This window comes from Malurus melanocephalus, unplaced genomic scaffold (genome assembly GCF_030028575.1).
Source record: "Malurus melanocephalus ecotype Western Australia unplaced genomic scaffold, MMel_1.1 scaffold_64, whole genome shotgun sequence".
Taxonomy (NCBI): domain Eukaryota; kingdom Metazoa; phylum Chordata; class Aves; order Passeriformes; family Maluridae; genus Malurus; species Malurus melanocephalus.
In genome coordinates this window covers 1,897,113-1,918,059 of record NW_026623296.1, presented here as the reverse complement: position 1 = coordinate 1,918,059, position 20,947 = coordinate 1,897,113, and the positions used below count along the sequence as shown (strand labels likewise).

The 20,947-nt window shown below is 44.4% G+C and overlaps 1 protein-coding gene across 9 annotated transcripts in view; it reads left to right on the top strand.

The window, feature by feature from the left end:
* Positions 1-20,947, top strand: part of FOXP1 (forkhead box P1) — a 376,963-nt gene that overhangs the window by 271,242 nt on the left and 84,774 nt on the right. The gene's annotated exons all lie outside the window — the stretch shown is intronic.

Sequence of the window (20,947 nt, the reverse complement as noted above, 5' to 3'; positions counted from 1 at the left end):
TGTTGGGGGCAATTCTTACTGTTTTTTTATGAAATTAGAAATCGTTGGGTTGACAAYGTAATAAACATTGAGAGGTGAAGGGCAGGGTATGCTCCGTTTCACTTGGAGCACACAAGTCTCAGTTATGGAGTCTCGGGTTTTACACCCAGGGAACCTTTTTCACATCGTGGTAAATTTAACAACTGGTAGAGAAATTGTCTCAGTAGATAATTTGGCAGGGRAAGTAAATTTGCAAATGTGTTTATTCTGTTTGTGTGAGTATTTCTCTGTTTCACTCTTCAATGCAAGAATTGATCCGAATTCGGCCTCAGTGAAGCCAATGGGAATTTTGGCACCAACTCAGCTTGGGTTGAGATTTTGCTTCTGCAGGGTTTAGAATTTGCTATGAAAATTTCACTTGAATCTTTCGCTCTTTTTGACTTGGGAAATAAAGCAAAAATGAGTTTTGATGGTTTCTAGCAAAGAACCTCATAGTACTTCTATTTTTCACCCCTAAGCCCAATTATAAGTGTTAGTCAGTTCTTGGAATGTGTCTGTGAAATGCAGACATCATCCACCCCACAAACAGTACAAAATCTGAGTCAGATCCTCAAAATTACATGATCAGCTTGAAAATTTTGATACTTATGGGTTTTTTTAATGACACCTGTGGGCCATTTTTGCTGCCTTTTAATATTTTTTAAAGCATTTACTGTCAGTTTTTCCTGCTTTTTAGACTGAGCAGAAAGATGACAAATACGTTTTTTTTTTTTTCTTAAAAGAAGCCTTTGATTGTCCTGCAATATCATGATTCCAAGAAAATTAAGCTTCTTGGAAAATACCAATATATTGGGAGATCTGGCRGTGTGAGGTACTGTCAGCAAACATGATTATTCTCATTTTATAGCCATGTAAACCCTGACAGAGAGATATGAAGTGASTCGCTCAAGGCTGGAGAGCTGCAGGCCCTGGTGGTGTTGAGGTGTTCAGCTCTGCTGGGGTATTTCGGGGTTTTGATTTGGAAAGAAGTCAGTCCTGAGGGGCAAAGGAGAGGCCAGGATCCCTCATTTTCAGCTCTGTATCTTGTTAGAGCTCCCGAATATAATTTTTTCACAGTCTTCTGCTTTGACATTAAGCATTTAGAGAAAAGGTCTGTAAAAACTGTGATTTCTGCCCAGGTTGGGAGCGGGGCTGTAGTGCTGGCAGTGCCCGAGCCCGAACGTGCCTTACCCACCTCGGGGAAGGGGAAAACAAATGAAACCTTCCTGACTGGTCAGAAATGTGTAAATTGCTGACAAAATGACACATGTAATTAAGAGTGCTCCTGCCATTTTACCTTGTGGTTTACACCTACAGTGTTGAAAAAAGAGAGTGACTCCCACCTCGCTAATTACCATTATCACTGAAATGGTAGGGTTTGAGTCATTAGTTCCATGTGCATTTAATTAGAGGAAGGCTGAAATTGGATTTAACTTATTACTTTTTCATGGATCACTTTCTTGTCATCACTTCAAATTGGATTGCAGCCCCAGGTAACTAATTATGAGCGCCACAGGATCAAGAGTGAAAAAAAGGTAATTAGGAATAACACTGTTGGACCCTTGCTGGTAGTCCACTTGTGCTTGGGAAGAAATGAGAGCGGTATTTTGTAGTATTACAGATTAGGGAGTTAAAGGTATGTGCTGCTGCCAGGAATGATGGGAGACTGCCCCCTCCTAGAGCGGTTTATATGATGTACAGCTGGGTTGAAGATGTTATAGCGACATGGTTCCACAATCAGCTCCTTAATACCGAGATTAAACTTGTAAAAGCAACAGATCGGGTGTAGGTATGAGGCATCCGGGGAGCCGGGGGTCCGTCGGTGCTCGGCAGCCGCGGGACCGAGCGCTGMGCGTACGGCGAGCCAGAATTGATAACAAATTAATGAACGCATTAATGATCCGAAAAGATCATTCACATCCGACAGGGAAATATATCAATCAGGAGGACAGCAGCGAGCCTGATGATGTGGGGATGTCAGGGATTGAGTTCGCGTTGCTGCCGTGATAAAATCGGGGAAATCAGGACCTCACTTCTCTTTTGTTTGCTAGAGAGGTTTCTTTTTGTTTTGCTTTTTGTGGGCAAAGCTTGCTTGGTTGGATTGTCCCTCTTTCTTCTTTTATATTTTTTGATCTTGGAGATAGGATTGCCAAGTTCTGCTTTCTTCTGAAAATACTTTAAAACAAATTGTTTTATTTCCATGTGCAGAACAGAGTTCAGAACTGCAAGTAATCAATTTTATTGACACAGTCTGGAAAAAAAACGTTGATGAGAGTTCAAGGATGTGAAAAGATTGAAATTTCAAAGTACTCAACACCGAGAGTAGGAAAATTTCAGAAGTAGTTTCATTAAGCAAAGAAATCTATTGTGTGAGGATCTGTGAGAGGAAAATCTGCTCCAGTACCTAATGATATTACAAGGAGGTTGAGGCAGCTGATTTTTGCCTTTAGAAAAAGTTTCCTAATTTCTCCTAGTAGTGAATCACAGTTCAAAGGCTAGCACAATTTCCTTAAGTTGTTTAAAATGGCTTTTAATGCTCCGTTAATGTAGGCAAATATTTGTGACTCAGTGTTGGGTAAGTGCCGCTTGCTCATTATTTCCTGATGCAAAGCAAAGGGTAGGAAATTCTGTGAAMACCATGCAGAGATGCTAAAGAGACTTAAGAGTAACAAAATTCAGTTACGGAAATTAAGTCTTTCTCATTTACTTGACATTACAAAATAAATCTCGAGATTAAAAGGTATTACCTTTAATGCAGAAAAAGAGAATCTCCTTTAATACATCTCAAATTGATTTACAATTTTTATACATAATATTCATCTGCGGTTGAAAAGGGGGCAACCTGAGGTCGAGTGATGTAGTGTTTCCATTTTTCCATATGAGTCKTACTGTGTGTGATAAAAGCAAACTCCTTTATTTTGTCAGTCTGCAGGAATTTCTGATGAAGTGCAGGGGTCACTTTTCTGTCAATTTGAGTAGGCAGCATTTTTGAACTACTGTTTTTTTTCCCCCCCTCCTCCTACAAACTGCGGCCCCGATATGACACACGTGTGCACACACACACACACTTACAGTGCTGCAATCTGCAACTTATTAGTGCGCAGTGCTGGAGCYCGTCCAGTGGTTAGAAAATTTCCTGAAGCCTGGAATAACAGCAGTGGGTGCAAGTGCCATCGAACAGAAGTGACAATGAGGGGCAGTCCGGCCCACCTGGCGCRATGCCCGGGCTGCAAAACCAGCTGAGATAGTCAAACGCGGGAAGATTGACGCGGTGCATCTGGGAAATGCTCAAAAAGTTGGGTTCTTGAAAAAATTACCTTCTGTGATCGTAAGACATCATCTGTTTTCCTACAGAGATTGTTTATAACAGGGTTTTCAAGCACTTGTCAAATAACCAGGAGTGAAGGAAACAGGCTAAAAAATCTCTTACCGTTCAGATGAGTCCTGGTGTAGTCGGAAAAAAAACAAACCCTCGTCACAGAGATCCGCAGCTTCCCGAGGCAGAGGGAGCCTGGGAGAAGGAGAAAAGGAAACTATTAGTCAAAAACGACCCAGCAAGCTTGGACTGTGGATTAGGGAAGGTGGTACTCCAGGGTTATGGGTGAAGCGCTGGCACGGCGAGGTGAAGTCATACCTAGAAACTGTTTGGTGTGGTGCTCAGCTTTTGTTACCGAGCTGTGATATCATGGGCAAAATATTATAAACATAGCATGGCTATAGCTTGCTTGTGTAACAAAAGATCAGGAACTTTTATTAAGTTTGTTTTCCTTGTCATATTGTAAAAATTTATTATGTGTACTGTGTATATTAGAAACAGATTTGGGTAATTCTGTCTAAATGAAGTCATCCCAGCTATTTCCAGACTGTCTGTTTTTGGTTGTGAATAATTTTCATACATCAAATGGTTGTCATATTTAGTAGCTCTCTACATTTTAAATAGGACATATCCCATTTTGAACTTCCACGGACTGGAGATGCCTGTCGGTTTTTARGGTTATTTTGTTGCAGGAGTGTTTGAAAGAGCTGCCAGTGGCAGGGCAGGGAGCGCTGGAGGAGTCCCGCGCCTTCCTACAGCAAAATAACAGGTTTTTCACAACTGCAGTAGTACTTGTGGCTTTCGGCAGCAAGCRCTGGGAAGAGCCTGCCAGGTACCTATTTCAGCTTGTCCCTTTGTGTTCACACTTTGCAACAAATATGTTAAAAAACACTAAAGCAAAAGTACTGTGTATCAAAAATCTCCGATAAAAGAATTCTCTCAAAGAGTACGTGCTGCTGCTTTTTTCTTTTTAGTTTAACAGAAGTGTGAAAGAAGTTAATGTTTAAATGTTTAATGTTTTAATTTAAATCGTAGACACATCTACATAGCAGCTAAGTTGCTGTGACTTTTTTATTTAATTTTTTTTTAATCCTCAAGGCAAATTTTCTTTAGTCAGGATGGGGAAGCGMTGGTGTTTCTCGCACACCGACCGAGAGGAGTTTGCACTGGAGAGGTATGCAGCAATGAGCACAGAGCAGAATTTTGCCCTGAAACAGTCAGCTTTGCCAGAAATACTTGAGTTACAGCAATTTGTTTAAAAAAAAAGGAAAAAAAAAAAAAAAGCAGGAGAGAAAGAGAGAAGGCATTTTGATCTGGCTCGCTGGAGTAGAGGAGAGCAGCTGTTTGCCTCATGTGTTTAAATCTCTAGAGCTAATATTGAAGTTTCAGGGCAACAAGTGCAACATAACAGAATAAGTAGAAACTAAACCCAGGGAAACGATTGGAAATGCTGCTTGGATGTGGCTTTGGTGCTTGACAGTTTTACAGCTGTGTCGTCAGGTTGGCAAAATATTTTGTGGCGTGCACAAAAAAAAGGCTGTTGTGTTGCTGAAATGTTTTTATTTGCCTGATAAGTGTAATCTGCCTTTTATAAATAACTAATCTATTTAAGGTGTAACATTAATGGTGCATAATCTCAAGTCACTGAAAGCCTGGAAAATTGAAGTAGACTGAAGGCACAGGAAAGAAATGTACTTTGTGTCAGGCTGAAGTTCGATGAAGCATGGAGAAGATGGAATAGATTATTAAATAAACTTTAAGAGGAGATGGAAAAAGCACCGAAATATCTCATTTTGAAAGGAATTAGTTTACTTGATTATATGCAACTGTATCACACTCAGGAAAGTATAAGACAAATGAAAGCAAAACAAAACTTAATTGAGCTATTATTTTGCAGACTTTGGCTCCGTTTCAGACAGCCTAATCAAATTGCGCTTTGCTCAAATAACTAATGTTAAATGCAGTCTACCAACAGATGTTTAAACAGAGACTAATTGGAAAATCTACATCCTGGGTTTAGTGTGTCTAGCTGAGAAAGTTTTGAAATTGCCTTGGAACGGGGTGGGAAGATGATGGGAGGAGCTCAGGTAGCGATGGGTGCCAGAGAGAGGAGCAGGAGCCAGCAGTGCTGGAGCTGCTGAGGTCACCAGTGCCACCGAGGTCACTGGGGCTGTAGTTTGGTGCCATCTGCCCCTCAAAAAGTTTTTTCCRTCCTGTTATATCAYRAGAGCYGYRTTGCARCTGCTYGTGCCATGTGCCARGGTGCATGGAGTACGTAATGCAGTGGAGCACACGGACTGAGGTGTTAAAAGCAGTATAAATTATCAAAGATCAGTGCCTCCTTGCTGGTTCTGCCACTGTATGGCATTTTTGAGGCAGTTACAGATTTAAGTTACCCTCCTATGTGGTTTATCTAATTGCTRTGCTTTTTAGGACACATCAGTGCATCCATGTGGACCTTTTGGGTGAGTTGAACAGCTGAGGCCAGGTTTGTCCTGGGTTTGAGTGCCAGCCATCCAGGGAGCATTGCTGGGATCCCAGTRAGATGGATATAGCTTCCTACCTCCAATTTTTTTATTCAAATCATTTTACACTGAAGTCACTTCAGCAGCAGGAGTCCCTGGAAGTGYTCAGGCCAGGYTGGAYRGRGCATRAAGCATCCTGGTCTAGTGGAAGGTGTCTCTGCCCATGGCAGGGACCTTGGAACTGGATGGGCTTTAAGGTTCCTAGTAACCCAAGCCATGCAGTGATTCTCTGATGTTTCTTTCTGGTTTTGTTAATTTTGCTGCTTGTCAAAACTTGGGGACAAAGACTTAGTCATGGTTTGCATCTTGGACTTCGAGCAGAGTCAGTTGAGCAGGTACACTGCACATTTCCATATTTGCTTGGAAAATTTTATCCCAAGGGCTTTGCTGTCCTAGGGRCCTGTATTTTATGCATTCAGACAGCTAGGAATTAGCTGAAAGAAATTGGGGTCTTGTAATGAAAAAGGCAAAAATTAGAAATTCTTATGAAAAATTTCCCGCCTTTCATTGTGGGGAAAAAAACGACCAAACCCAAAAATTAGAATTGCTTTGGCTGACTCCTGACAGTTCAGCTGAACAGCTGAAGCAAACCTGTTGGGAGATGCATCAGCATAGCTTACTGGTTCATGGGCAAACTCCAAATTCAGTCAATCCCAGCATGAGCTCCTTTTTAGGGTCAAGGTGTATTGCCCTAAGCTGGTTTGTAACCCGTACCTTCATTTCATGTGGTGTTCAGGGGTTGGTTACTGTGAGATAAAACCAAAATTCAGCATGATGAGTGATCCATGAAGTGTATTAGAGGACCTTGTGCTGTCACAAAGGTTTGTCCACTGTTGTCTAAGGGCAGTGGCTCCTCAAGTTAATGCTGGTGTTATGTGRGTTTAATAGCCACTATGTAATGGGGAGTAGCCTATCTGTGAGAAAAATAATAATGTACATACAAATACATAAATTTCCAATTTTACCGGTTGGAACTCTAGAAAAGGCAGATTATATTTTATGGCTTGTAAACATCAGGGCAGATATTTCGGGAGAACTGCAGACAGCTGTAATTTTGTGAATGTGCAGAAATTACTTGGAAAACAAATATTCTTCTGCCTACACAGCTGTATTCACAACCGTGGACCAGAATGCCTTTTGCATGATGCTCACGCCTGGTTCTGTGGAATAAAATAATACTCAAATGAAGAAAATGTGATTTAAAAGTGAAGTCAGAATTAATACTTGCTGTGAAAACCTGTATTACTGGCTGAGGTGTTGGCACAGGAGCGGATAAACCACTTGAGGAGAAATGAGAACTAACCAGCACATTTATTTGTACTCAGATCAAGAGCTGAATGCTCAAACTTCTGTAAGAGAGATGAACATGCCTGTATCTTCCAGAGATACCTCCTGCTGCCTGTGCTATCGTGCAGGATAAACACTGAGCTGGATTTGATGGTTAGAGAGGTCTGCAGGGCTGCATCAGGTCACTGTGGGCAGAGGGGCTGTGGGGAGGAGATGGGGACTGCCCTGGCTTCACAGGGGCTGTGAATGGTCCTTCCCAGTTACCTGCACCCAGGTGGATTTGCAGAACACAACCAAGTTAATTTGTGCACTGGCAGTTCCTTCTGTTTATCCCCTTCCTGTGTGATAAKGAGTTCCTACAGGAAAGTATGAATAAACGGGAGAGGAGGCAAAGAAAATCCCCAAAAGTCAAAAACAAAGCCAAGCAAGAAGGAGTAAAGCACGAGTTGGCAAGAGCCAAAGGCCTGGCATCGATTTTACTTTTAGCTTTGGTGTTTATTCAAAGGCTGTGGATACAGGTTAACTTCCTTGGCTCAATATTTATTGCTGTGTTACTTGCCTTAAACYGGAACAATGAGCGCTTTGTTGATTGGGTTCAGAGATTGTCCCGTTTTATTCCGTCTCCTGCATCCCTCTCTCSGTCTGCAGGTTTTAAGCAGTTTATTTTAATTTCAGATTTCTCACCCTCCGTGGTGAATCGCTGCTGTGCCACCGGCAGCAGCACTTGAGGGACTATTGTTCGTCTTTTCAAAGTGGTGGGAGCACACAGCAGAGCCATTAGCTCTTGTGAAGCTTGACCTTCCTTGATGATACCACACTTTGCAGATTCGGAGCAGGATAAACATTTTAAAAGAGAGGGGAAAATATCAGATAGGTTATTTTTCTTCAGAAAAGGTTGTAGAAATTTCCTGTGCAAGAGTTAAAAAGTAAAAGGGAACAAAAGCTATAATGGCACTAGTTACCTTTCTGTTTGACAGCCATCAAAGATGTGTCCAGATCAATTAATAGGAGAGGGAATATCTCCTCGCCGTTAACCACACTGACCCTTGAGCAGACAGTGGAGCAGAAAATCAGTGAAGTCACAGTGCAGTGAATGATGACTGTACGGATTTTCTCCTAATTTAGCAATAGCAGTGATTTCAGTGCTATTAGGAATGGGCCCATCCTGGACAGTTTCTCAGGCTTCAGTGTTTGGAAAGTGCCCCGAAGGTATTGGGGATTTCTCTCTGGAATAGGAGCATTAACATCATGCAGAACATAGTTCAGATATTTTTAAATCACGTTGTCAGCAACTGCCACTACAAGGGAAGGTATGGTTATGACTTGCATCACTGTTATTTTTTRCTTGGAAAGTGTGCTCATTTTGAGCCCTTCACTCAGCTGTGTCTGCCCAAAGGAAAAACAAACCAATTTCTTCTGGGACAGCCCAGCAATGGACACAAGGCCAGCTGCAAAATTGTGGTGGTGGTTTGTTGCTAATTCTGCAGGAGTGAGTGGAGGGGACCACCCTGTCCTAAATAAAAAAGGGGAAGAAAAACAAAACAAAAATAATTTTAAAAAAACCTTTCACTTTGTAGCTTAGATTTTGCTTAAAAAAATTAAATAAAAAGGTAGCAAACAACCTTCATCCTTTCCCAGAATGCTGCAATAATTACTGGGGCAGTTTTTCCATTCCTGGTTGCTTTTGCCTCACACTTGTAGGAAGCCTGTTCTTTTGCTTCTGTGCTTCGCCACCATTGTACTTTTATTTGAAAACACGAGGAAATTCAATTTTCTAACCTGCCTCTCGAGTCGGGGCAGTTTTGGCRATAGAAGAGTTGCGAATGGCTCGTGTGTGAATGGTTTGGGATGGAGCCGCTCATATGGGGCCGTGCTGAGGTGCGGGAGAGGGAAGATAATTGTAAATGTTCTGGTGRGGATCTGATTGACAGCTTATTGTCTGCAGGCAGTGAGTAAAGAATAGGAAATGAGTTAAGTGTAGGGGATCTGGCAGGCTCTGCTGATGGCAGCTGCTGCACCCAGCCAAGCACCCACGGCTCCCAAACCAACCAGGGCACCCCTCTTTCCAAGGCACCCCCAAAGGGACGTGTCTCCGCTGGTCCAAAACCTGTGCGAGATGAGGCTGTGTCTCGTTTCTGCTGCTGGGACATCTGGGGTGGTCTCAGCCCCCATGTTGGGCTGACCCTGTTCAGGTGTCACTGCCACATGGTCCTGACCCATTAATGGGGGGGACAGCAGCGATGTCCCACGGTGCTGCGGGATCCCTGTGGTCCAGAGGCAGAACAAGAAAAGGAAATTTATTCTCCCCAGCTCAATAAATTTGTCAACACGAGGTCTCTTTGGTAGTTTTACAGTATCATAATATCTGGGGCCAGTTATGTGTGTTTAAAGTTTTCATTATCCCACTTTTTTCCCTGGTGTGATGCATTCCCTCAGGTGCAGCTGCCCCTGAGACGCCCCCAGTGAGCATTTAAATATCACAGAACRGCACGTGCTAAAGGTAGAAATACCAAACACAAATGCTTCATYCCCAAAATCTCCCCGTCTGTATTTTTTTTTTATCTCCTTGCCTGTGTGCATTGAAGAAAAAAAAAAGAAAAATCCCAGCTTTGCATTGTTAGTGTAGGCTTCTGAGCCAGATTGTACTACAGAGCACACTGATGTGCCTTCCCCTGAGGTATGGAAAGATCTATGTGTGCTAAGCAGGTGTTTTCGTTTGTTTAATTGGAGCTGAGTTTAGCACAATATTACAGATAAATGAATTACACATGTTCAGTAATTCATAGAAAGTGAGTGTTGTTTTGCTTTAGACACTTGTCTTTGCATCCAGGTTCGCAGGGAGAGCGTGCTGGCAAAGCGGACTGAAATCTTTTAAAAACAAAAAATGTGCGTGCATGAGCAGAGCCTGACGTCTGGTTGCTAAAACAGCAATAACTATTTCACCTTTGTTTAAATCATAACATTATAAATTTAAATGGTGTCCTGTTTCGACAAACTACAAAACCACAGGTCTGAAAAAGAAGCACATAAGGCCTGTGTCAATAGTCGGTGGCATCTCTGGGTGGGAAATTTTGGGGTGACACACACTGGTCGTGATGACACCAGGGGTAAAGGGACCTGGGAACCCCAAAGAGCTCTGGGGTGCTGTGCCCACAGTGGTTTGCTTTTCCTGTGTTTTTTTATTTATTATTAGTTCTTTTTCCCATCTCACTTTTCACTGGGCTTCCCAGGCTTAAGCTGCCACCCCCTTTGCAGAGGTGCTGCAGGGTATGAGTGTCCCCAGCCCCTCGTGACCCCTGACAAGACCCCTGGATCCCAGGAAAGCCTCCCAAAGGATGCTCTGGCCCCGCTCTTGTAGGAGCAGCAGCGAGAGCCATGGGCAGCTCAGAGGCGCTGCCTTTCAAAGGACGAGCAAAACCGGTCGCTTCTTCTGGGAGTTGTCCCAGCCCTTGGCCACCTTCCAAATGGATAATTCAACTTGCCCGAATTTCCTCTGCAGATTCAATTGTGAGCTCTCTTCTCGCCCTGCCCCGGCAGCGTCGTGTGTAACCGCGCTGCGCGGCGTTAAACGACATCACATGCAGCTCCACAGCCCATGGAGCCAGAGGCACGGCAAGTGAAAGGTTTTAAAACCTTTCAGAACTTGTTCTGAATAGGGAGAGTATTGTGTATGCCTTTTCAGTACTTGGGAGCAAGCTTTTGAGTTAAAGACGTGGTTGGAGCATGGGTCAGAGCTTGAGGCTGACGGTGAGAAGCGACTTTTTCAGGGACATCCTCTCTTGGGGACATCCTCACCTTCGAGCCTGTTGATAAGTGGAATTAAGGCTGTTCAGCTCCATTCCTCATTCACCTAGGAAATTGTTCATGCATCGCTTGTAGAAATATTGTGTGTATTCCTTCCCTCCCACCAGYCCTGTGCCAGATCACTCCCATCCCTAGGCTGCGGCAGAACAATCTTGTATGGCAGGAGCTGCACTGGTAACAAAACCAACAGCCCTGGCCCCACAGGTACCCACATGGAGCTGTGCTTAGCAAAACCTGTATCCTAGGATGGATCCTAGGGTTTGGTGTGTGTGCCTGGCTTTCTAAAGGAAAGGGTTTCTAAAGGAAGCCAAAGGCACGTGGGGAAGTGGTGTGGGATCTGGGAAGCGCTCTGGAATCCTCCAAGTTAAAAGGAACCACCCCAGTAAATCACAGCTGAAAGTGAATTGGAAGCATTTAGAACTGTTACTTCTTTGAGGCTTTTCCTGCTGCACACGTCRGTGTGGGATCGCTCTGCAGGAGGCTCCTGGGAATTACGTGTGTCCAAACCCGGCAGCAATCTCGGAAGGTTTGTGGCGCTGTAATCTATAAACTTTTAATTATATATAGAGCTGAGTAAATAGCTTGAAATCTCTTTAAACTCTTTGTTCATGAATGTATATTACAAAGTGCCCATCCCACATGCACACACGCACACACACACACCCTCTTCCTTCCTTCCTTCCTCGTTTTACACCCACTTCCAGCGAGGCTGTGGTTGTGGCATCCGTCCTTGTGCCGTGGCCAGAACTCCCCRTGGGGGTGGCCCAGCCAGGGGCTCAGCTGGACACTGATCCCCCTCTCCTCTGTCCCCCCAGGGTGTGTCCAGTGTCACAGGACAGTGCAGAAGCTGTTGCTGTGTCTGGGTTTCCCACTTGATGTGCAGCCCTTTTGGGAGGTTGATTCTGCAGCTTCAARCACTTTAATGAGATGCAAATTGTTTGTGATGCTGCCTTACTAAATGTATTGTAATTTTAAAATCATTTGCTTGTTAATTGTATTTAAATAGCTGCCACTTAGACAAGCAGAAAGTTTCCAGAAAGATAAATTGGGTTGTTTTTTTTTTTCTTTTTTAACTGTGTTTGAAAGCAGCCCCGATGACTTTTCATGGCTGCTTTGGTACAGCACTTTCCAAATGGCAACGTGCCCTGGCCTCACTCAACTCCTGGTCCTCACTCTTCTCCCAAAGAAGAAATACTCTGTTAGTTTTCTGCTAAAAATCAGAAGGTGACACAGTGGAGTGAGTGGCTGGAGGTGTTCAGAGTGGAGGTCACTCTCTTCCTTTCTGTACAACCAAGTCAGATCAGCCTGGGTCAGGTTTTGGGGCGTGTGGTGCGGGTGCTGCTATTCCTGTGCATGCAGGATTTGAAAGGATCCTGAAGATTGGGAGGATGTGAGTCTTTTGGGAACTTTGAAATTCCCATCCCGTTTTCATGTGGATGTCTGACTGCTGGGCAGCCGAGGCAAGGTCACCCRTCCTCAGCACCTTCAGGGCTCTGTCTTCTACACGTTGGATTAAATACCAAAGTTTSTCTTGGCTTCAGCTGAGCAATATGAGGTTCCTACTGACCTCAGTTCAGCTTGGTTTAGAGCTGATTTTGATCCCACATCGTTGCTAGCTTTGGCATGGAGCAAGCTACACCGTGTCATTTGTATTTTATTTGTGTTTGAAATACTGTCCTGGAAAATCAAAAATAATATTTCCATATCAGTTCATTCTTCTTGCATTGGCTGGAGGATCCCACCCTGCCAAGGCTCYTGACTCTTTGTTTTCCATCTCCTCCGTGTTCTCTGTCCTTCCAATTCCACCTTGTTTTCCCAGTGATGTCTCACAATTACTTTGTTTTCCGTTTGCATCTTTGTTGTGCGGCAGGATCAGTAATAATAGTTAATAATTAGCAGCTCAATAGCACTCTTCACCTTCAAAGCAATTTTAGACATTAAATCACTSAGTTCTGCTGGCACTATTACAATATTGACTTGTTACTTCACCGGTGTCATTGAGGCGGCAAAAGCTGTGTTTTTATGGAGGCCAAAATGGGGTCATTTTTTTTTTTAGAGTACAAAATTGGCAAAAAATAAAATTTTCTCCTAGGCTGACACTTCGTTTGCCAAATTTCAGCGTAGAGCCAATTTTTAAAGCTGAGTAATAAACACCTGAAAAGTTCTGGTTTATAATGGCAGTGCTGAGAAGCCATTAACTGAATGGCTCTGCTATAACACAAGAAAATGCTTAAACTGTTGAAAAACCTGTAGAAACTGGACAGAGGCTTAGCAAATGCGARTTTTGCTGTGAGCCTGGAGCTGAGAGATGCAGAGTGAACCTGTGGAGGCTGTGCACAGATCAGGAGGGGTCATCTCTTTAGGAAATCATTCGAGTTGTTTAAAAAAAAAAACCTAACTCTTTTGCTTTTAAAAGAAAAGGCTGTTCCCTTGGCTGCCTTATTTTAAAAGGCTGTGCACAGATCAGGAGGGCATGGTCCTTTCCCCAACGTGTGATGGAGCAAGGTGAGCATCCTGCCCTGTGTGAGCATCTCTCCRGGTCTTTTAGGGAGAAAGAAGGTGAGGGGGAGCAATGGGGAGGGAGCTCCAGGGAAGCAGAGAGCAGAATTTGGGCCAACAGGGAAAGCCTGGAGCAAGGAAGGAGTTGAGGGATGCAAGGTGGGTGAGGGGATTTGGGAGGAAATGCCATGGGGAGAGGAGGCTGGGGAGGCCAGCAAGGTGGCACCAATCCCTGGAGAAGCCCTGCTTTGTTCTCTCCTGGGCCTCCAGAGTGGATTTCTGCACAGATTTTGCTGGAAGAGGGCAGCTCTGTTTCCTTCTGCCTGTGACCTGCAGCTTGCTGGCACACATGGATGCAGATGCTGCATCCCAGACGAGCATCGTGCGTGCAGATGGCCAGGATTGAGGTAYCAAAAGCCACCTCCCCGAGGCAGCACACACAGCCCAGGGCCAGCTCGGCCCCTCTGCCCTTCCCAGCACAGGGGGGAAGCCAAGCTGTAAGAGCAATGTAGTAAAATGGCAAATTGACCAGTAAAAGAAATCAGTAAATGAAGGGAGCAGCTATTAATGTGCCGAGCCAAGATTTGTAATTATACCCTAGGACTTTTCCAAACTAATACATGTTAAAGGTGTAAACCTATTAAAKGAGAGATTTTTCTGTACAGGGAACTTACGTAGATAGAAGGATTTACACTGTATTTTATTCTTGCATTATAAGGTATAAGGAACATTTGAGCAAATCCAGTCATTCCTATTATTGCAATATCATACGTTTTTCATACCATTTTATGCGGTTCTTCAAAAACTTTGGCACTAATTCTTTTTATATTGTTAGGAATTTTCTTTTAAAAACAGAATTCTTTTTCTCAAATAGTTAATTAGATTTTGAACTTCAAATACAGTACTTACTTTTTTTTCCTCCCAAGAATAGGGGTGTTAGATCCATTGTGCTGGCCAAATTACAGTTTGGATAGTTACATTCTCTCTGCTTAATCACCCTGCAATTTCATTCGAGTGAAGGATTTGGTGCCTCAGGTGTCCTGAATTCCTTCAGGGCTCTGTATGGCAAAGTTGCTGCCACCATCCACCCCCCAAGAGGCTGTGTTTGAGCACGCACAATTGTTGTCTCCTTCCAGAGATKAATTTTTATCATATTTGCACAAACTTTGCAGCAAGTTTGTGCTTTTCCAACCCCAAATCTTTAGACTTATTTGARRGATTTCTCTTSCTACAGGGAKCCAGKYTTTTTGTCTTTAAGGGGACCACAGAAAAATTCCTTTATTTGCTTGTTCACATTTTGCCATGATGGGTGCAGCGAAGATCYTCTCCCAGCTCCAGGACCTGCTGCTTCTCAGCATCTTCTCTTTATTCGTGGCTCAGGGGTAGGGAGGGGAAAGGATTGGAATAAGCAGCAGCAGGATTTGGGTAGGAAATGTCGGTGGGTCATAACCCTTCCTCTCAGACAGGAGCTGCATTTGCCTGCAGAAGGGATGCAGGAGGGGAGGACCCTGTCCTTGAKTTTGGACCCMTTTWTTTGGAATGAAGTGATGGATCWCAGCATTGCGCTGTGAAGGGCCGGWGTGGAAGTACAAAGGAAAAGCCCAGAGCACGCAGTGAGCCCTGCTCAGTGATGCACAAAGGGCTCTGAGCCGCTCGGATGACCCCAAGGGATCCCAGAGCAAAGTCCTGTGGCTGGGCTGTTTGCTCAGCCAGCACGGCTGCCTGTCTCACCCATGTGAGACCAGATGTGCACCATCAAAAGGACTGACGTGGCCAAATGCTGTGCCCAGGCTGGGCCTTCTCCTGCCCTGCAGTCTTGTTTTCCCAAAACAACAACAGCTCCTTTCTCCCTCCCATTCCCCATCCTCCCCTGTCCTGACCCAGACACAGCGAGGAGGAGGAGAAGCACACTGTGTGCATCAGAGAGTGGTGGTCATGAGGACACCTTCTCATTGTGTCCTGCTTGCTAAAAAGCTCTTTTTCCATATACARTTGATTCCTGGAGTCACAGTGCTTTTTCGAGGAGCAGAGATCTCAGTGCCGCTTCCAAACTCCGTGCCTGTGTAGCGCCAGCAATGTCACAGCTTTTCTGTAAACTCAGATCTAATCGTGAGGGCTATGGATTAAACATCTCTTTAGGAAATCATTCGAGTTGTTAAAACAAAAAAAAAAAAAAACTGTTTTGCTTTTAAAAGAAAAGGCTGTTCCCTTGGCTGCCTTGTTTTAAAAGATTAAAAATATTTGAATATTGGAGGAAAACTTGGAACTATGAGCCAGCTAAATAAACTGTATCATGAAACCTTGGGGACCACTGAAATGGGAACAGTGGCCAATTACTGCTAAGAAGGTGTTTTATTGAAAATAYTCTGATACACATTCCCAGCAGAGTGAGTGAAAAATGACAATGCCCAGTGGTGACAGAGGGTGTTGTCACAGGAGTACCAGAATACAGAGCTCAGCAGTCCTGGACTGCGAGCACAACGGTCTGATGGGTGTTTTTACCTCAAGGGACCCACAGTTAATCCGTTTTATTTTAATTTATATCTCTGGTGATACACGCTTGTGTGTAGGTGTGTCTGTGGATTGTTGTAGAAGCAGACCTGGGTTGTTAGAGAGGATTCTTTGTGGGTGAGGTGAAGCATCGAGTCTCCTGATGAAAGAGGCACATTACCAGGAGAGGGCAGTGCCAGCTCTGCATTTCACACCAGCCCCAAATTGGGGTGATCCACCCCAAAACACCCAACTGGGCACCCTGGGGCAGCTCCATCCCGCAGCACCCGCCTGCACTGCAACACCGGGCAGGAGATGAGCTGGGGTGGCCAGGAGTTCACTGGTTAATACTTAACAGGCAAAAATGTGTTTGATTGACGTTTGTTTTGTTGATGTTTCATTCTGTGKTTTTTTTTCTTACCATGGCAACTTTAACATCACGACAAAACACCTACTTTTCCTCTCGGAGCCATCGCTGTTGTCATGCCCAGTGGGTTATTTTGGTAGACAGGGCTTGTTCTTTTCAAGTGGAGGTGTTGCCATCTCCTACCAGATACCACCTCCAGTCTTTCCTGTCCTAAGAAGGTTTTCTCTGTGTGAACACTGTKTYWMMMCMYRKSRMAAARARAAAAAAAAAAAAAAAAAAGTTTTAGTGGAAACTGCAGCATTTCCTCTACTGTACGTGACATAAATGTCATCTCACGTAATTAAGGAAAGTAACTGAGAACAGTTAGTGGTGATTACCTCTCAATATATTGTGTACTTTGGGGCAGAAAAATAAATTATGAATAATGCCCAAGCATACTTGGAACAATTTGCACACTGTGCYGTGAGTGATGCAGACCTGCTGGTAGAAGAGTGTGCTAATAAATTTTACTTTGTGGCGGAAACAAGAGATTACAGTTTATTAGGAAAGGAGATGGCAATTTATTAAGATCAATCAAATATGAATGCAGAGAAAAAATGTTGCCATTTTTATTTATTTATTTATCTAGAAGCATGGGGGGGAGCAATTACATAAAATTTGTTGTTTACCTGTGATGTTTGATTCATTATTAATATTTTTATGTTTAGAGGGAACCATAATTTTGCTGAAATGTCTTCCATAACTCCTGCACAATCATATTCATAACTCACCTGAATGTTGACACATCCTGCTGTGTATATATAAATTAACTAGTAACACTGGCATTATAAAATGATGCATTAAATGAAGATGTGAATGGTAATTTAAAGCATGCCATGAAGTGAAATTTAAACCATTGTACAACACTRAGGGGATTTAAAGAGCTTGTTTATGCAGAATTTGCAGGGCCAGTAAGGAAAATGACAGTTTCACATCAAAAAAAAAGAAGAGCAACAGGGACACAAGGATTACTGAAATGCTAATTGCTTTGGTGTTCTGCTTTGTTAGACAYCATCACTGTAAAAATCACTTTTCTGCCTGAAGATGTTTTAGCATGARGGCATTGGCTGAGATTATTAAAAATGACCCAAAAAAAACTGTTTAYTTTGTCCCTTTTCTCAGCACTTTGCGGGTTATAAGTTTCACTATTTCCTGTTTAGTCAGTTGTTTTCCCCATTTGTTTTTGTAGGTCTTTCAAACAGCAACAAGGGAAAATGAAGCATTCTCAAAACAGGAAAATATGATTTAACCCCACAAAAATGGGCCTGGRGATCCAGGAGTGGGAATAGTAACCGAGACAGCTTTTTTTTTTTTCCCAGCAGCTTGCTTTTGAAGCGGCCCATGGCTCCAGTCCGAGTGCTGAGCAGCCTGGTTTGGCACTTGCCTTTGCCAGGCTTGGCACTGGCCCTGCAGGGCGGGCGGGCTCCCCTGTGCCACAGCAGCACTGGCACATCCGTTCAGCTGAATTACTCCCAAATTTCTATTTGGGAAGCAGGGCACGGGATTTGGCTGCCCACCAGCTGCCAGAGAGCAAAGCGGGACCTACTTGGCTGTGGCTGCCCAGGGGAGCATCCCGAGGACAGGAGCAGCTGTATCGCTGTTTTAGGTGGAAATCGCATCAGATTAAGACTAGACATAAAATTGACTCATTTGGGGCAGGTTGACTCTGCTTAGACAAGATTGCATTTTGTGGGTGTCTTGTCTTTTTTATTTTTTCTTTCTCCCCTGCCCTGCAGGCAGCTGAGGCTTTTCTGTTGTCAGCTCCATGGTCTCTGCATGCAGAGGTACCTGCAAAAGTCTGTGAATGAAGTGTACACGTAGAATAACAGCATAGAAAAATCATCTATTCAACTATTGTAACTCATAATCTATGCGTCTCACTTAGATCTTAGTATCCAGTGATTATTTTCTTTCACTTAGGTGCTGATACCACCACCTAATCTGGATCAGATCCCATGGGCACACAGTGCCAAACATCCATCTAACCTGCCACGCTCTTTCCCAGTTATTTTTAATGCTTTACTTTATGTGTTCTGTTTTGAACATCCCTGTCTGATGGTCTCTGTCTGTGATGACTCTTCGTAATTGAATGGAATTAAAGTGGGAGTTTATGGTTCTTCTTGGTCTTTTAAAATATTTTGCTGGCTTAGAAATGCATTATATTTCATGGTGACCTTACTTAACAAGTGCTACCATCTCCGTTACTAAGGCTGAAGTTTTTAGCCCACRGCAGATGTTGGCTGAGCTTGCAGGTATGAAGCTTTTATATGAAAGGGTATAAAACGCTTTAAAAATACGGCTTGCAGGTTCTGTGGCCAGCACTCGGTGCTTAGACAGCACCTTTCATTTTTCAAAGTGTTTTGCAATATTGGTCTACAGAAGATCCCGAAATGAGTTGTATTATCCCCGTTTTGCAGTTGAAGAGGAAGAGATGTTGAGGCTGTTGATGCCTTGAAATGGTGCAGGCCACTCCAAAGCCAGGCCAGAAACACTGCAGACTGAGCTCTGAGAGAAAGAGGCACCCTCAACATCAGAGACATTAAAAAAAGAGCTAAACAAAACACAAAAATTCCTAGGTGACTTRCCCAAGGCTGGGGAGAATTGTCAGTGCCAGAGCCAGCACTGTGCTTTTGCTTCACATGTAGCTCCCAGCCTCGGGCTTGCAGTGACACATTACACTTTTTCTTTSCCCCTGGAAAGAAGAGAAATGCCTTGAGCAAAGTGGTAGGCKTCATAGAATCCCTTTTTTATAAATAGAGTAAGGCAGAGCTTGGTTCACAGGCGTGTGATCAGTCAGTGGCCAGGGCAAGAAGAAGGGCAGTGGCCTTAGGTTGAGCTGTGTGTGCCTGGATATGGCCRTACTGGAAAATGAGAATTGATGGTGTGAGAATAGCATTGAGGCTTGTACGGGTGTGAAGKTTCTGCTGAGGAAGACAAGATGGATCAAAAGATTTCCAAACGGGTCTGTAGAGCATCCTCTGAGCCTGGGCATGCAAGCCCCCTGCTCGTTTTGGCTGCAGAGTTGGTCAGGGTGTGTTAATGCTCAGAGCTTTCCTAACRCTGCTCCTTCGCCATCCAGGCTGTTGGGAATGCTGCCACAGCAGTGCTCTTAGAAACACAGCAGGAAGGAGGAGGTGGTCCACAAGAGAAACTGTTGAAAAGTTTAAGTCTGTGTATTCTGTCGTATATTTCCCAAAGCAATCCAAGTTCCTCGAGATTACTTTGAAGTCCAGGACAGGAAGGATTTCTCTTAAGCACAGGTGATAATTATTACTATCCCGTTGCATGCTTTATGGTTTATGTTACTGCTGAGCTCCCGGCGTTTCGGGGGCTCTGTGTGTGTCTGTGTGTGCTTGACTTYGCACAGATAGAACATGGATAAATTCTGGCTGTTCCCATGCCCTGTCTGTGCTGACCTGCTCGGGGCGTCCGTGCCCCTTTAAGAGGCAGGCGCTTTCTGATTCATGTAGGCTGTTTCTGGCAGATTTAGGGTCTTGCAAAAGATGCCCTTAGTCCCTTATTAAATATTCATAAGAGGGTGGGGTCACATTTTTGTGACCTGAAAAAAATCCYATTAATAAATTTGTTATCTGACACGAAAACACTTTAGGGTGGAAAGCAATCTGTATCGCATCCCATTTAACATCAGATCACAAGTTGTCAGTAAATTGGGTCCTTTGTCTTTGCTTCTTGTGAGGTTCTTCAGCAGCATCACTAATGGGGCTATTGTCTGACAGTCCCGACTCCTGCAAATAACGGGAGGTTCTGCTGAAAATGGTGTMGGGCAGCTTCCGTCTGCTCCGTGCACGTAAAGTAACTGAGGAGTTACTCTCTCCATCAATTTTGTGTTCAGAAACTATGTGAAAATGTAAAAAAGAAAACGTGATTGAATTAGGGTGAGAGATCTTCCCAAATACTGCTGCCTGAGATGAAGTAGTTGGACTCGATGACCTTTGTGGGATCCAACTCAGGATATGCTATGGATGGGAGCTTTTTGGGCAAGGCAAAACTGGGCACCAGGTATGTGGCAGTCCTTGGGTTAGAGAGAGCACACGGACAGGAGTTTTGGGTGCTGAAGTCTGGACAAGCATTTCTTGGAGCTTGCCCGCCTGAGTTTGTGAAGCTCAGGTTTGAGAGGTGCCCCGGAGCCAACACAGCGGATTTGGGTGGGCAGAGCTCGAGGGCTCGGCTGCCTTAGATCCATGTGCATGTCCCGGGCAGGGCTGGCAGGGGACCCGTGCCCGGGGTACGCGGGTAGCGCAGGTCCCGCAGGCGCGGCCGGGGGAGGAAGGGGACACGCTCCCCTCCGCAGGCCGAGCGCTCTGCCCCGTTTTGGTGCAAACTCCCGTCGCAGGCACCTTGTGGTTGTTATTTTATTATTCTCACTGCTATTTTCCGATACCGAAATCCCGAGCTTGTGTGGCAGAGCTGTCGGGCACGGCAGCGGGAGAGCGACAGCCACTTTCCGCGGGAGACRAGAAAGTTGCGGCGCGGGCGGGAGGCTCCTGGCAGAGCCGCGGGCTCACCGCGCCGGCGCTTTTCCCCCGCCCCGCGGCCGTGCCGGGGTCCGGGGGGGTGTCCAGCCGGCGGTGCCCGGGCGGG